This window comes from Pleurodeles waltl, chromosome 4_1, assembly GCF_031143425.1.
Source record: "Pleurodeles waltl isolate 20211129_DDA chromosome 4_1, aPleWal1.hap1.20221129, whole genome shotgun sequence".
Lineage (NCBI taxonomy): Eukaryota > Metazoa > Chordata > Amphibia > Caudata > Salamandridae > Pleurodeles > Pleurodeles waltl.
The window spans coordinates 821,648,102-821,664,941 of NC_090442.1; the positions used below are offsets into that span (position 1 = coordinate 821,648,102).

At 46.4% G+C, this 16,840-nt stretch overlaps 1 long non-coding RNA gene across 1 annotated transcript; it reads left to right on the forward strand.

Moving 5' to 3' along the window:
• Positions 1 to 724: 724 nt before the first annotated feature.
• On the forward strand, positions 725 to 6,224 carry LOC138288588 (uncharacterized). Its single transcript, XR_011202478.1, has 2 exons — positions 725 to 969; positions 6,111 to 6,224. It is a non-coding gene; the product is annotated as an uncharacterized lncRNA (long non-coding RNA).
• Positions 6,225 to 16,840: the final 10,616 nt, after the last annotated feature.

Genomic DNA, 16,840 nt, shown 5'->3' on the forward strand with positions numbered 1-16,840 from the left:
CAGTCCCAATGGATGTTTCAGGGCATTGTGCATCATATTTTGACGCATGTGCATAATTTTTAGACAGATGTGCGTCTTTTTTTGATGCATATGCGTTAAAATTTCTGTCATAAACAGGGTTTGGGTCATTTCTCATTTTTAATGGGACATGACAGTTGTGAAAATACAGAGATAGGCTGATTGCACCCACATTGGGCATTACGGTGTATAGGCACATGTGACAGATCATACTACTGCGGACCATGATCCTCTACTTGATGTACCGGATTTTCATGCTTCACTTACGCAATAGATGGCCAAACGTGTGGGATACAATTATGTATTACCCAGTTTAGGCATGTTTTGCGTCAAGAGAGGATAGCAAGGCGACGCAACTCACCACAATAACTCAATGCCTATGGGTCAATGATTGTGATTTGGCTACTACTATTGTTGTTGACCCACTGTGTGAACATCACAAGATGCATTTTTGCCAATCTGCTTGTATGCATGTGGAGTCAATGTGTCTGTTAGGCTTTTCATCCTTGGCGTGGTCTCCCTTAACTTTTTGCCTCTGTTCCCCAGGTTGTTGATGTGTGCTGGACTCTGATTTTACTGCTTTTGTTACCCTGGGCACTTTACCACTGCTAACCAGTGCTAAACTGCAAGCGCTCATGTAATGGGTTCTTTATCCCTGAAGCAATAAAAAGGGATATTGGAATAATATAACAGGCGCAGAAGGTGGGGGATTTATCTAATTTATTCGTGCTTTGGTTTTAAGGATGGCTTTTTCATCCCCTGTTTCTTGTTCACAAGGATAACGTACTTGCAGTCCCAAAATAATTAACAAAAGTCCCCTTTTTCCTTCTCTTTCAGGGTTTTGATGATAGTCCATAAGTGACCAGGTCCAGCTTTGGGAAGGTCTCCGATCTTCCTCTACGTCAGTGGGCCAGGCTCTCCAAAGAAATAGAAACAAGGATAACAAAACAGGTAAGTGGGATATATATACGAGGTAAGTATATAGGGTTAGTAGGGTGGTGGGGGGGGAAATAGGTATAAGTGAAGGGAAGTGAGGGTTTAACTGTCTTTTAAGTTGTGGTTCCCCCTATAGGTGTTCTCAGACTTTCCCTTCTATGTAGGAATCCTCTGGCGGTTGGTTTCCTTGTGAGGTTAGGTTCACTTTAGGGCTCTCTGTCATATGGTCTCCCCTTCCCTGCAGGACCTCCCTTTCTTTCCCTTATCCCCCCCTTTTCCTAATAACCACCCTCTCGCAAAGCCCCAGCTGTGGTACGAACGTACCTGAGGTGGCCACACCCCTCCGGGGACACGGCCGGCACTTTGGCAGTCTCCCGGCTTCTCCCCGACGGGGGCGGGAGTGCCCCAGGGCCTTTCTCTCTCTCTCGGGGTCTCTGCTCCTTCGACGGGGTCCTTCCTTTCCGTCCTCGGCGTCCGGGTTTCCTTTTCCTCCGGCCGCGCTCGTCGAGCGTCTACTTCCGTCTCCTCCTCTCCCTCTCCCTTTGGTCCGTCTTTTCTTTCGGTTGTCGTCCAGACGCCAAAGGCGTCTGACGTCACAGGCTTGCGTCCCTCACGAGTGTGTCGGGCCCCCTTAATGGCGTTCGGCACAATGTCACGAGAACCGGCGTCCGGAGACGTCCGGTTACACATCCCCTCCCATGAATGGGGATGTTCGAGACCCAAAGGTCCCGGGAACCGGGACAAATAGTCAGCCTGTCCCATAAGATCACCAGGGAGATGGCAAACCTGGAAGGAGAAAGGTTGAAGCTCCATAAACCATCTCAATATGCGGCTGTTAGTATTCTTATATCTCGAGAGCCAGGTGAGGGGAGCGTGATCCGTATATAATAGAAAGGATCTTCCTAGGAGGTAATATTGGAGGCTCTCAAGTGCCCACTTGATGGCGAGACATTCTCGTTCAATAATGGGATAGTTTCTCTCCCTGGGAAAAAGTTTACGGCTAATAAAGACCACGGGGTGACTAATATCACTCTCATCTTTCTGGAAAAGTACGGCCCCCAGACCCACGTCTGAGGCATCCGTTTGGAGGTGAAAGGGGATAGTGAAGTCAGGACATTTTAAAATTGGTTGGGTAGTGAGATACCTTTGTAGGGTATGGTAACTATGGGACTGTACTGGGTTTAAATTCGTGATATTCTTTGGCTGTCCTTTCCTCAGGAGATCGGTTAGGGGGGCGGCCACGGTGGAATAATGGGGTATAAATCTTCGATAATAGCCTACCAAGCCTAAGAATGACTGGATCTCCTTTTTCGTTGTGGGTGTCTCTATCCGTAGGATGGCTTCAACTTTATTCATTTGTGGTCGAAGTATACCTTTCCCTATATGATATCCTAGATAAGAGATCTCATTGAACGCCAACCGGCTTTTGGAGGCGTTGGCTGTTAATCCAGCCCCTCGTAACGCTGTAAAGATTTTGTTTAAATGTGTCAAGTGGTCCTCCCAAGTCTCGCTGTGGATAACGATATCATCCAGATACGCGGCAGCGTACCTGGTATGAGGTCGTAGAATGGTGTCGATGAGACGCTGGAAGGTGGCGGGTGCCCCATGTAACCCGAAAGGGAGAACATTAAAATGGTATAACCCAGAGGGAGTAGCGAAGGCCGTTTTCTCTTTATCTTCTGGCGTCAAGGGAATCTGCCAGTAGCCTTTGGTCAAGTCGAGGGTAGACATGTACTTAGCTTTTCCCAACTTCTCTAAGAGTTCGTCCACCCTTGGAAGGGGATATGTGTCAAACTGGGATATAGAATTGACTTGTCTAAAGTCAATACAGAAACGTATAGACCCATCTGGCTTTGGCACTAATACCACCGGTGAACACCAGGGACTCTGGGAAGGCTCTATAACGCCTAGGTCTAACATTTTTTCTATTTCGTTTTCTACCAGGATCTTTCTAGCTTCAGGGATACGATATGGCCGTAGGCGTATGACCTTGCCAGGTGGGGTTATGATTTGATGATGCACCAGCTTGGTCTTGCCAGGTATCGAGGAGAACACATGGGCATGATCATGGAGGAGCTGGGCTAATTGCTCACTCTGTTGGATCGAGATTTCGCTATTTATGGGAGGCACCTCGGATCCGCTAGGATGCTCAGTGGGACACCACCCTATCTCCAATTCTTTAACGGTGTTAACTAGGCATCCCCTGGTTGGTTCTCCCTGTGGCTCTTCCCACTTTTTTAATAGATTGACATGAAAGATCTGTGACCGGTTGGGACTATCTGTGAGCTGGACCTTATAGGTCACGGGTGTTATTACCCCTATCACTTTATAGGGTCCCTGCCACTTTGCCAGCAACTTGTTGTCTGAACTGGGGAGAAGCACTAACACCTTATCACCTAGGGAAAAGGTCCTTAACGTGGTATTCCTGTCGTAATATCTCTTCTGCTTTTCTTGAGCCTTCTCCATATGTTCCCTTACATTTTCCCACACAGTTTGGATGTTGGTTTTTAACTCCTGGGTATACTCTAAGAGGGATTTTTCTCCATCCTCCTCCTCCCATAACTCTGCAGCCATATCTAACAAGGTCCTGGGCTGTCGTCCGAACAATAATTCAAATGGACTATGGCCCGTGGATGCTTGCTCATGGGTCCGGATAGCGTATAACACTAAGGGGAGTTTTCTATCCCAGTCCTTACCTGTCTCTGAAATAGATTTCTTTAGGAGAGTTTTCAGAGTGCGGTTATACCTTTCCACCAAACCATCCGTTTGAGGATGATAAACCGCTGTCCGTAACTGTTTGATCCCCAGAAGTTGACATATTTGTGACATCAAGTTGGACATGAACTGGGTACCTTGGTCTGTTAAGATTTCTCGGGGAAAGCCTATTCGGGAGAAGAACCCTATCATTGCATGGGCTACGCTCTTGGAGTTAATACTGCTGAGTGGGATGGCTTCTGGGTATCTGGTGGCATAGTCTACCAATACTAGTATATAACGGTATCCTCTAAAAGAAGGTAGGAGAGGGCCTACAATGTCCATGCCTATTCTTGAAAAAGGGATGTCTATAATGGGCAACGGTTGCAAGGGAGCTCTTCTTTTGGGACCAGGATCAATCATTTGGCATTTAGGACATTGTTGACAGAACCTCCTAATCTGTGAAAAGACCCCTGGCCAGTAAAACTTCCTCAATAGATATTCTTCTGTTTTCTCCCTGCCGTAGTGACCCCCCCCCCCGGCTGGCTATGGGCTAGGTGTAGGACTTGTGGTCTATAAGGTTCGGGGACTAATAGCTGCTTCTTTTCTTCTCGGTTATTACCAGTGACACGGTATAACAGATTTTTGATTATGGTAAAAGAAGGGCTTTTGTCTTGGGGGTTCCGGGGTCGGGCACTTTTCCAGGCATGGATCAAACTTGGATCTTCTCTTTGAGAACTACGGAATGGGGGAAGGTCAGTAAGAGTAAGGACCTTTGTAATTACCATATTTGTGCTCATGTTTCCTTGTGCATAGACTTTTCGGGTTTCTCTTTTTTCTTTTCGGGAGGGTCGGTATCTAACCACCGGTGGGGTTAAAGGCGTACTAGAAAAAGGAGCGATTTCCCACCATGTACTCATGTCTTCAGAATCTTTTGTACTGTCAAGAAGTTCCGAAAAGTCAGGGAAGTCGGTTCCTATGATGGCTTCTTCAACTAGTCGTTCCACCACCCCCATCCTTATGGGGACTTCTTTTCCGTCCCAGGACAAGGTTGTCCAGATTAGGGGGTATTCTCTCGTATCTCCATGAATACAACATATGGATACCGTAAGTCCTGAAGCAAAAGGTTTTTTTTCCAATAAATCAGCACGAATTACAGATTGACTGCAACCTGAGTCGATGAGCGCCACTGTGGTTCTTCCATTAATAACAAGTCTCTTCTTGTATCGGGTTTCCTTTCCCCCTGTATAGAAGACTCTCCCCCTAGTGACTCCTATTTCCATCGGTTCTGATTTTTCCGTTTTCAGCGGGCAAACCCGGGCGATATGTCCCCACTCTCCACAGCTAAAACACTGGGGTTGTTGCATATAGGGTCTTTCTGGTCCTCGAAATTTTCCCGGATCCTCGGTTGGTTTTCGCCCTAGGGATGGGGAGGGCCCGAGGTTCTGTCGGCTGGGGTTAAGTGTTGGCCGTACGGGAGGGATTTAGAACTCGAGGGAGCGGTGAAAGGCACAGGCTAATTCAATAGTGGTGTTAGTATCTGGACTTGGGTGTTGCTTGATCCAATTACAGGTATTGGTAGGTAGGGCATCTAGATATTGTTCCAAGAGAACAACCTCAATGATATCCTCCCTATTGGTCCCAATGGGACCTAGCCATTTGAGTCCTAAGTCCTTAATTCGAAAATATAGGGCCCGGGGATTCTCGGAGGGTCCCCATTTGGCTTTCCTAAACCGGACCCGATAATGTTCTGTATCAAACCCCACCCGCTCTAGGATACTCTTCTTAATATCCTGATAGGGTGTCGTTCCGCCTGGGTTTACCGCTTGATAAGCCGCTTGGAGAGTTCCTGTCAATAGCGGGGCGATGTATTGGCCCCACCTATCCTGGGGCCAGGTGGCGGAAGTAGCAACCTGCTCGAAATTTGTGAAAAAGGCATCCGGGTCTTCGTCTTCCTGATATCGCTGCAGGACCGAACTGGGTATGTTCGGATGCACCCGGGTGGCGGCAATAGTGTCCGTGAGGTTTTTGATTGCAGTCTCATGGACCAACTGATTGTTGGCCATGATAGTGGCCTGACTTTTAAGAGCGCTTTGTAGGGCCTCCCTTTCCACTTTAGCCTCCTTCTGTTGCTCTTCCCACACTACTTGCAGATGTCTCTGCCCTGCGGCTAGCTGCTGCATCATCTCTGATAGGGTGGGTGTGCCCTCCATCGTCTTTGGTTACCTGAAGTTGTTCCAATATCCCACTTCTGACACCACTGTAATGGGTTCTTTATCCCTGAAGCAATAAAAAGGGATATTGGAATAATATAACAGGCGCAGAAGGTGGGGGATTTATCTAATTTATTTGTGCTTTGGTTTTAAGGATGGTTTTTTCATCCCCTGTTTCTTGTTCACAAGGATAACGTACTTGCAGTCCCAAAATAATTAACAAAAGTCCCCTTTTTCCTTCTCTTTCAGGGTTTTGATGATAGTCCATAAGTGACCAGGTCCAGCTTTGGGAAGGTCTCCGATCTTCCTCTACGTCAGTGGGCCAGGCTCTCCAAAGAAATAGAAACAAGGATAACAAAACAGGTAAGTGGGATATATATATGAGGTAAGTATATAGGGTTAGTAGGGTGGTGGGGGGGGGAAATAGGTATAAGTGAAGGGAAGTGAGGGTTTAACTGTCTTTTAAGTTGTGGTTCCCCCTATAGGTGTTCTCAGACTTTCCCTTCTATGTAGGAATCCTCTGGCGGTTGGTTTCCTTGTGAGGTTAGGTTCACTTTAGGGCTCTCTGTCATATGGTCTCCCCTTCCCTGCAGGACCTCCCTTTCTTTCCCTTATCCCCCCCTTTTCCTAATAACCACCCTCTCGCAAAGCCCCAGCTGTGGTACGAACGTACCTGAGGTGGCCACGCCCCTCCGGGGACGCGGCCGGCACTTTGGCAGTCTCCCGGCTTCTCCCCGACGGGGGCGGGAGTGCCCCGGTGCCTTTCTCTCTCTCTCGGGGTCTCTGCTCCTTCGACGGGGTCCTTCCTTTCCGTCCTCGGCGTCCGGGTTTCCTTTTCCTCCGGCCACGCTCGTCGAGCGTCTACTTCTGTCTCCTCCTCTCACTCTCCCTTTGGTCCGTCTTTTCTTTCGGTTGTCGTCCAGACGCCGAAGGCGTCTGACGTCACAGGCTTGCGTCCCTCACGAGTGTGTCGGGCCCCCTTAATGGCGTTCGGCACAATGTCACGAGAACCGGCGTCCGGAGACGTCCGGTTACAGCTCCTGTTTAAAATGTGTACGTAATTGGTTCTCCATGATTGGCATATTTGTTTTACTGTTAAGTCCCTAGTAAAGTGCACTAGAGGTGCCCAGGGCCTATAAATCAAATGTTACTAGTGGGCCTGCAGCACTGGTTGTGCCACCTACACAAGTAACCCTGTAATCATGTCTCAGACCTGCCACTGCAGTGTCTGTAAGTGTATTTTTTTACACTGTAAATTCGACTTGGTCGCCCGCTGGCCCAGCGGGAAAGTCAGAATGACCGCCGCGGTCATTTGACTGCGGTACGGTCTTCTGGCGGCTCCCGCCAGGCGGGCGGCAGAAGTCGGAATGACCCCCATAGTAATGTGGTTTACATGTCCTGACAGTGAAATACTGCCAACTTCGTTTTTCACTGTTGCAAGGCCTGTCTCTCTCATAGGATAACATGGGGGCTACCTTTAAATATGATTAAAGTGTAGATTCCCCTAGAGAGTAGATGGACATGTGGAGTTTGGGGTCCCTGAACTCACAATTTAAAAATACATCTTTTAGTAAAGTTGATTTTAAGATTGTGCGTTTGAAAATGCCACTTTTAGAAAGTGAGCATTTTCTTGCTTAAACCATTCTGTGACTCTGCCTTGTTTGTGGATTCCCTGTCTGGGTCAGTTTGACAGTTGGGTTGTTTTTCACCTCGCACTAGACAGTGACACAAAGGGGGCTGGGGGGTAACCTGCATTTCCTGATTAGCTATCTCTGCTGGGAGGGAGGGGTGGAGTGGTCACTCTCATCTGAAAGGACTGTGCCTGCCTCTGACAATGCCGGCTCCAACCCCCTGGTGTGTGTCTAAGGCCTTGCCTGGGCAAGGCAGGATTTCACAAGTAGGTGTGAGTCCCCTTTGAAGAAAAGTGACTTCAAAGACTAAAATGGGTATAAGAAGGGCACCCAAATCTACAGACTTGAGAAACACTTCTGGAACCAAGAGGAACCTCTGCCTGGAGAAGAGCTGATAGCTGAGGAAGAAGTGCTGCCCTGCCTGTGACTGTGCTGTGTGGAGCTTTCCTGCAGTGCTGATTCTGCCAGAGTAAGAGGGCAAAGACTGGACTTTGTGTGCCTTCCATCTTGTGAAGAAATCTCCAAGGGCTCGAGTTAGAGCTTGCCTCCTGTTGTTTGAAGACTCAGGGACAGCAAAGACTTCTCTCTGCCAGCACCTGGAGTCTCTGGAGAGACTCCTGCCCCGACAAGTGGTGCCATATCTAGTCCCTGGGCCTTTGAAAGGAAAGCTGGTGGAATCCAAGGAAATCGACTTCGGACGACTTCGGACCGACGCCGCTGCTGAATCCGGTAACGCCGCCTGCACCTGACGCCGTGACCTTCGCTGGAACGCGACACTCTTCGCAGGCCGGACGCCGCGGCAGCCCCGCTGAAGTCCGCGACTCCGTGGAAGTCGCCGCACCACGTCATGACCGACGCCGCTCGAAGTGCACGGATTCAACATTTCACATAGACGCCGCGATTCCTGACTTCGCGCATCGGCTTGTTTTCACTCTTCACCAAAGGTACTGTACTTGGGGGTCTGCATGACTCCATATCCGTATCCGTCGCCGCTGGTGTCGGCGTGTTGGGAACGACTCCATCACGACGCCGTGTTAACATCTCATTTTTGTTTCTAAGCGCTATTTTTGAGTTTAATCTTTAAAAATTCATAACTTGACTTGTGTATGTTGGATTTTTGTCGTTTTGGTCTTGTTTTGTTTAGATAAATATTTCCTATTTTTCTAAACCAGTGTTGTGTCATTTTGTAGTGTTTTCATTAAGTTACTGTTTGCGTTGTTACAAATACTTTACACCTAGCTCTCTGAAGTTAAGCCTACTGCTCTGCCAAGCTACCAAGGGGGTAAGCAGGGGTTAGCTGAGGGTGATTCTCTTTTACCCTGACTAGAGCGAGGGTCCTTGCTTGAACAGGGGGTATCCTGAATGTCAACCAAAGACCCCATTTCTAACAGTGTCCAACCCTCAGGTGCAAGTCATTGTGGAAATGAGAGAGGACATGTGTCAGTCATACATATAGCAAGAACTGCTGTGTTCACTTCCTAGGTTTTTTGGAACATAAACACCACCAATGACAAAGCATGCACTGGATAGATAGCAGACAGTTGTTCATGTCAATGTCCCAAAGGTTAGCCATCACATGTCCTAGAATGTTGGATAGTACTTCCTAGGCACTAGTTTGTTAACCCACCATGAGTCAGGCATGGGATCATACTATGTGGGTACCGTGTTTGTGATACAGAGTCCCAAATATAATACACAATTGTAAGGTTACGCCACAGTTGGAGTCATATAACAGAGCCATGTCTCTCCTGTGGCAGTGGAGGACCAGCAGACCAAGCAGCACGTGTTAATATATTTCCAGTGGTAAAATGCACAGAGGTGTCTGGTTCATGTGTGTGGGCCAATGTTTAGCCTATATAATTCTTGGGATCTATGTTGTCACAGTTATGTGCAGGTCTAGTCATGAGTTTGTGAAGCTATTTCCTGTATCTACAAAGTATCCTTGGCAGATCAATAGAAGGAAAGCCAATGGTGATTTGAGAACACACATGGGAATGGTCCAACCCTGTCCCTTCAGATGTGTTATGAGACTGTCAACAGGGCAACCTTGGTGTGCTGACAAAGTTAATGTCTCAGGATTCTTCTACCGGCAGGTTTCCTCACAACATTTGTACATAGGTTGGCCTTTAAAATTCCCACAGCATATGGGAACATCAGTGCCTCTGTGCTGATTACTCTCATAGCTATTCACCACACAAGCCCCATCAATATATTGGGAGCAATGTGAATCAGTGTGTGGACTGTCAGGGTCCTAACATGTGTAGACATTTCATGCACATTATCTGACGTTGTTTGTTGTGATGGAGGCACCATACCCAATCCATGCATACAGCCATGGTACACTGTCACAATTTGTCACTCATGCATACATGAGACCCAGACAAGTGATAGGCCATAATTTGGCTATTTGGAGACAAGTTCCCCCCATGGTACAATAAATAAACTGATTATGCTATACAATATATTTGAGTATGCATTGTAGACCCACCTGACACAATACCCCAGGAGGAATGTGAGGGTTGGGAAAGCAACTATGATACAAATGTAGGCCCAAGGAACCTTTAGGGTAATGCTAAGACAGGATCCAGTCAGGCTAAGAGGATGCAGGGTCAAACATTTCACAAGGTAAATACACAGTGGTCAGACTGAGAGTGGTCAAAGGAGGAACAAGACAGTGGAAACGGAAAAGTGTGTTTGTCCTGTTTGTTGGAACGTAACACATTAACCCAAGGGCTGTGTTATACAGCTGATTTATACAGCAAGGCATAACAGTGTTATAGATTAAATGGCAGCTTCTATGCTGTTCCAAGCAGCTGCAAAGGCAGTGCATGTTCAAATGGCTGGTCTCCATAGAGGTGCTCACAGGTGTGTGCAGCATCAGTCTCTCACAAGTCCTGTAGGTGAGATTCAAGTTCAAATGGCCAACAGTACCTTTCACATGGGAAGCAATGTACAGGTGATAACAGAGCTTAGAGACTACAAGCCAGTGCATTATTTAACCTGACGCCCATGCAGACAAAAGTACAATGACTATGGCATAACATACTAAAGAGGGAAGCAGACTGGATTTACATTGTAAGTCTGGGAGTGTGTGGAGGAGGGATTATCTGGGGACACATATTACCACTCCAGGAACCTCTGAATAAGGGTGGGGTGAGACCGGGAACATGGGTGTGTTAGGACTTAGGACATGGTCTGCCATGTGCAGGGGATGTCATGAGAGCAATGCTAGTCGTACCTGGGGCACTTGTGCTATGAATTTGCTGCTTTTGTGGAAATCTAGTCACACATAAACCTTGCAAAGATAGGTGATGTACGACTTACCGCTGTCTAGGGTCTGGTCACACAATCCTGTTACCAATGCAATAGCACATCCACTGCCTCATGTATGAGGTATTTTTTTCCCTCATTGACTGATGGTGTCTTTGTTGTGTGCCATATGCTGCGATGAACCATGTTGCGAACATGTATGTGTGAAATAGGTGTGGTCCTTTGCTATTGCCCTTCAAATGTGAACTGGACAGGATATGTCATATACTGTGTGAGTGTATGTGGCTGTACATTCATACACATCAAACTAGTTTAGGAATGTTCTGTGTCCTAATTGGTATTTCAGCAATACTCCATGAGGCTACACTCTGATTCTAATATTATTAGAGATAATGCTATGCAAAAGTGATTATCCCGACCATGATATAGTGATTAGTATAGGTGTTTATTTACATATGGTAAGACAGCGGTGATGGGTGAGTAGAGTTAAATGAATTTTGGGCAATATGTTGTCTCCGACGCAATCCTGCAGCTGTGTTTGGATGGTCCCCCTCATGTTTATGGACAGCATCCTCCTCTTCCTCCTCTTCAGGCATTTGTGGGTCAGGTTCATACAGGGGAATGTTCCTTCTTACACGTATGTTGTGCAGGATGGCACAGGTCAAAATTATTTTGCACACCATTTCTGGTGAGTGTAGGAGGCTGCCTCCGGTGATGTTGAGGCACCTGCCAAAGGTCCTCTCCACTATGGTGCATGTCCTCCTATGTGCCTCATTATAGGCACGCTCTGCTGCAGTGCTTGGGTTTGCAAATGGGGTCATGATACATGGCTGGATCCCATACCCGTGATCAGCTGAAAGAGAAAATGAGTGAGAACATGTTGATGTAGCTTGCACCATAAATATCACTTTGCATGGCAGTTGTTCGCTTGCGTTGTCTGTGATTCATTGGTGTTTGTGTTATTGGGTGGATTCCTGCGCTTCTAGGATGTACCATCAGCATTCGGTTGTTTCCTTATCAGAACGGGTGTTTGGCTGTTGACCGGATGTCAGCAGTATTTTTGTAGAGTTGCAGTACAGTGTGTACTCCCTTGCCTTGTGACTTGTGAAATAGGTGTCCCTGTGTCTTAACTGGGGGTGAGATGATACTTCCATACACAGAATCAGTTTGACAGTGGTGGTAACACGGTTGCATCTATGTACCCTGGACATCCCATGCAATTTGACATATGCAATAGATTTATTTAACCATCAGTGAGACCCTTAGATTTTGCAAGGTGACAATGTGCAAAACATCTCCATACGTTGTGAGCACTGATGTATTAACAATTGACTATGCACTAATTTCACATGTGTGACAAGTTCACTGCAGACCTATTTTTCTGCCCTTGCCAAGTCGACTCAGGTTGTAACGTGTACCTATACTACTGAACATGTTCAAGTTCAGATGGCTAACTTGGTTGTGAGTTTGTCATTTAGAGTTTCAGAAGGTCCGTATGCCAGTACATCTGTTGTGTGTGTGTTAGTTTGTCGCAATGCGTATGTGTAGGACTGTGCACTTTCAATACTGTCCCATCAAGATGTGTTCTTCGCACAGTCCACTTGCGTCTTCGTAGTGGGCAATGTGAGAGTAGGAGTGATGTGAGATATTGGTACAGCCTCAATGACTACACGTTACCTTCATTGTAGTCATCATCATGCTATGTGTGTCATGGTGTTTGACCTGCAGCAAAACACATTACACACCCCTTACACAGTAAGTATTGGTTTGAAGGGTGTTGGATTGAGTGTTATTGATGTGATATTGAAAGAATAATCTGCCCGGGTGTACTGCCAGTTGGGGCCATGTGTTTGTCATTGTGTTGTTTCAAGTTTTTCCCTTGTGCCTGTGGAGTTGCATCAGTTGTTATTTGAAACAGTCATTTGTCCCTAGGTGTGTCTCCCATTGGCTGAGGATATCAAACATGCCTAGCGGTTTCATAACCTCAGTGTGTTCCTGTCCACATGTCGATGTCGTGGTGTATGTGTTGTGTGTCCTAGAAGGGTGCTGTGCAGTGTGTATATAAGTAGGTTTCTGTACTTTCCAACAAGTCGGCCATTGCCATATCATCCACCATGGAAGTGTTGATTGATGGTGAAGTGACGGAAGATGAATGAATCATGTACACTCCCAGGATACTTTGCCACGATGTTGGTGATCAAACCCCGGTGATCGACAATGGCCTGCACATCAATGGAGTGTGTGTGCTTCCTGTTGCAGTATAGATGTTCGGTTGCAGCAGGTGGCACAATGCGTACCTGTGTGCAATCAATGGCATCAAGGACGTGTGGGAAGCCATCAATTTGGTAAAATCCCTGTTTTGTCTCCTGCTGCTTCAGCTGTGTGTTGGGGAAGCTGATCTGGCGAGGTGTGAGTGAGATGATGGCATCCAGTACCTTGGGTAGGAAGGCGGAGAATGATAGCTGTGAGAACCCAGCAACCAGTGCGCCAGTGGTTTAAAAAGAGCCACTTGCCAACATGTGTAGTGCAGCTAGCAGTTTGGTTTCTGGTGGAATGGTGCGGGGTGTCTGCAAGCTGGGTGCCAACTGTGGCTCAATGTTGTGCAGCAGCTGCTGAATGGCTTGCCAGTTAAGCCTGTACCTATGAATGATGTCTTGTTGGCGGAGTCCCAGTAGGGTTGCCCTGGTGCGGAATATCCTCTCCTGCCTTCTGCTTTGCCTTTGGAGTCCCTGCTGGTGTTGTGGAAGCTGCTGTTGTTGTTCCTGTGCTCTGCGTCTGCGGGCATGCCGGATGAAAAGCACCTCCATGTCTTCTTTTTGGAGCTCTGCTGTTGCTTCTGTGTGTTTTCCTTAAGTAGTGGTGTGTTTGCCCCGTTTAAATGCTTTCCCTGACCCAGGTGTTATTTTGTGATGCAAATCGTGTTGTGCATCATTTTCCAACTCCGCCTCCTGGCCGTGCGTCATTTTTGTGCGGTAGCATAAATAAGGCGCACGGCTGTTTAAGTCATTTTTTGGACAGGAACGCCTACCTTGCATGTCATCAACACAAGGCGGTTTCCCACATCCAGAAAATGACGCACACAGCGGGATTTTGGCATTCATGGGCTCGAGCGTCAAACTTTAAATATGGTGCACGGTTTGTGCCAATTGTCCGGCCAAATTTTTGACGCACATTCGGCACAAACAGAGTATAAATATACCCCCATGTGTCTCTGCAATGAATAACACGCTATTCCCCACAGCAAAACCTGACCATTCATATGGTCTTAGATTACAGACATTTAAACAGTCACACATGCACACTTGCAATCCAGAATGTGCACTGATCAACAGTATAGTGACAAAAGAAATATATAACAACCTTGGATGGTTTCTTCTGCCAAAATCTAGAGTCTGAGAGCTGGGATTCTACTGCCTTTAGCCCATTAGGCTCTCAGCAACGCTTTTGTAGATCGCCTCAGGAATATCAGAACAGCCCTTGGGTATTTTCTGCCCTTGTAACATCAATAGTACAAGACATTGACCCGAGGTGTTGTCATATGTCGATGGCATTTACCTTACAGATGATTACATCAATAAACATTGGGCCTGGGTGGATCACATCATTCTAGGATTTTCTGCCCAAGGCTAAAAAATTAAACTTAAAAAAACTAAAGATGCCCTTCTTAGTGTCCTATTCTTAGGATACCAATTATCTGACGAAGGCAAGAGCCTAGCACCGCACTTTTTGGAGAAGAGCGCTCAACTGCAACCAGCAAAGACCATTAAGAAACTTCACAACATACATTCCTTTCTTTAATTTTGACAGAACATACATTCACTACACATAAACCACTCTATGATTTAATTTGTCTTGAATGTTCAAACAAACACTGGACACAAGAACATACACGCATACTTAGAGATTTGCAACAAGACATTCTAGAAATTCAACACCCACAAACACGTGACAATAAAGCAAACATGGTCATCAGAATAAATCCTGGTGCCATCTAGTTCACCTATGTCACATTTAATGAGGGTGACACAGTACCTATAGAATTCAAATCACTTCTGTACTCCAAAGCAGAACAACATTTTTCCCTGACAGAAAAAATACTAGCTACATTACAGGTAGCTGTCAGTAAGGCGAGGCCATCTACCCAAGAGTAACACATTATTGTTGTAACCCCATGCCAGCCCTCAAGGTGGTTACCAAAAGCTAGTGGTCCAAATGCAAAAACAATACATCCAAGCTGGATTCAATTGCCATCCTCCCTGACTGCCATTGATGTTAATTATGACTTCAACCCCAATCTGCAGACCCAAGAATTTCTACAAAATGAGCTTGCATAGCCTTAACGCTCTAACATTAAGTCTATGGAACTTTCATTTACACTGACGGCACAGCACAACCAGCTGTAGGTACCAAACATCAGTACTCCGATGCTTGCATGGCAGTCAGCTGAGTCATGAGAGATGGTGTATTCTACCCTCAACATACCTATACACAGACCCTAGGGGACTGCACTACACAACTTGCAGAGGCCAAGGCTCTCATTTGGCACTGGAACATAGGGATCCTGAACAGCCCAAGTTGATTGTGTGTGATTCGTACTACTGTGTCCAGTCCTACAATGATTACTTAATTCACTGGCATCTGAACAGGTTCAGGGGTTCAAAATGGAACACCATCAAATACAAAATCCTGTGGGGGAGGGTAGCAGATCTTAATGAGAGACTACCTAGGGATCATGTAGTTCATAAATTGGGCCACCAATGTGTAGGAGTACACATTGTAGGAAAGACTTTGGTGTATGAAGCTGTCAACTCAGCAGTAGCTATGACTTCTGTTGCTGCATTAGCTCATTCTCACTGAAGACTGGTCAAGGAGACATTGGATGCTGTGAAAGCCTTAGCTGAAGGCAAGCCTCTACCAAAAGCGTTCCATACTATATATACCTACAACCCCAGTGCCCAAAAAATTGCATTCCCAAGAATTCCAGGGGTGGGTGATTGTGTGATCCCCAGCAAAGATCAGAGATAAGATCTTATTAAAGTAGCACATGGGTGTGGCTTCTGTCCATGCCAATGTGGCAGCTATTATATCCCTGCTACAGAAACACTACTACTGGTAGCAGTATGACTTTTGCTGAAACATCTGTCAGCAAATCAAGGGTTCCACCATCAAAGGTCCACTGCAGGGACCCCTCCTTGTGTCAAACAAACCCCTACAATGTGTGTACCTGGACCATTGCGGTCTCTTTCAATCTGATAGTGCATAAAAATACATCTTACTTACTGTTGATTCATGTTCTGGATTCCTGTGGATATGACCACAACAATTGGCTGACGCCCAAACTGTTATTAAAGATTTGCAAGTCTTTCTCAGGACATATGCGGTTCCACCATTCCACTCGGACCAGGGCGCTGCCTTTGCCTTCAGGGAATTCAGTGACACCATTGCAACAATGAGTGGTCAACCCCATGACTCCTCAACCTATCATCCTGAAGGAAATTCTGTTGTGCAGAGGAAGAACTGAGACTTAAAGCAATCCTTAACAGCAAGGTTATTAAGTTCTAGTCATAGTTGGCTTCATCACCTATAGGCGTCCAAAGGGCACTAAATAATCTGTCAAGAAGGTCCTTGGGAGGATGCAACCCTACCAGGTCTTGTTTGGGATACCTATGTATGTCACAGATATTGATGGCCCTGACAGGGTGGCGGAAGAAACATCATTTGATATAAGTTGACATATCACTGTTTTACAGGAAACACAAAAATTCTGTGATGAAAATTCGTCTGCCTATCCTGCCACCTTGGGAATGAGGGATGTTAGACTTTTCGTCCTTGGCGTGGTCTCCTTTAACTTTTTGCCTCTGCTTCCAAGGTTGTTGATGTGTGCTGGACTTTTGCTGTTTTAGTTACTCTTGGCACTTTACCATTGCTAATCAGTGCTAAAGTGCAAGTGCTCCTCTACAAAATGTGTATGTAATTGGTTCATCCATGATCGGCATATTTGCTTTACTGGTAAGTCCCTAGTACAGTGCAATAGAGGGGCCCAGGGCCTGTAAATCAAATGCTACTGGTGGGCCTGCA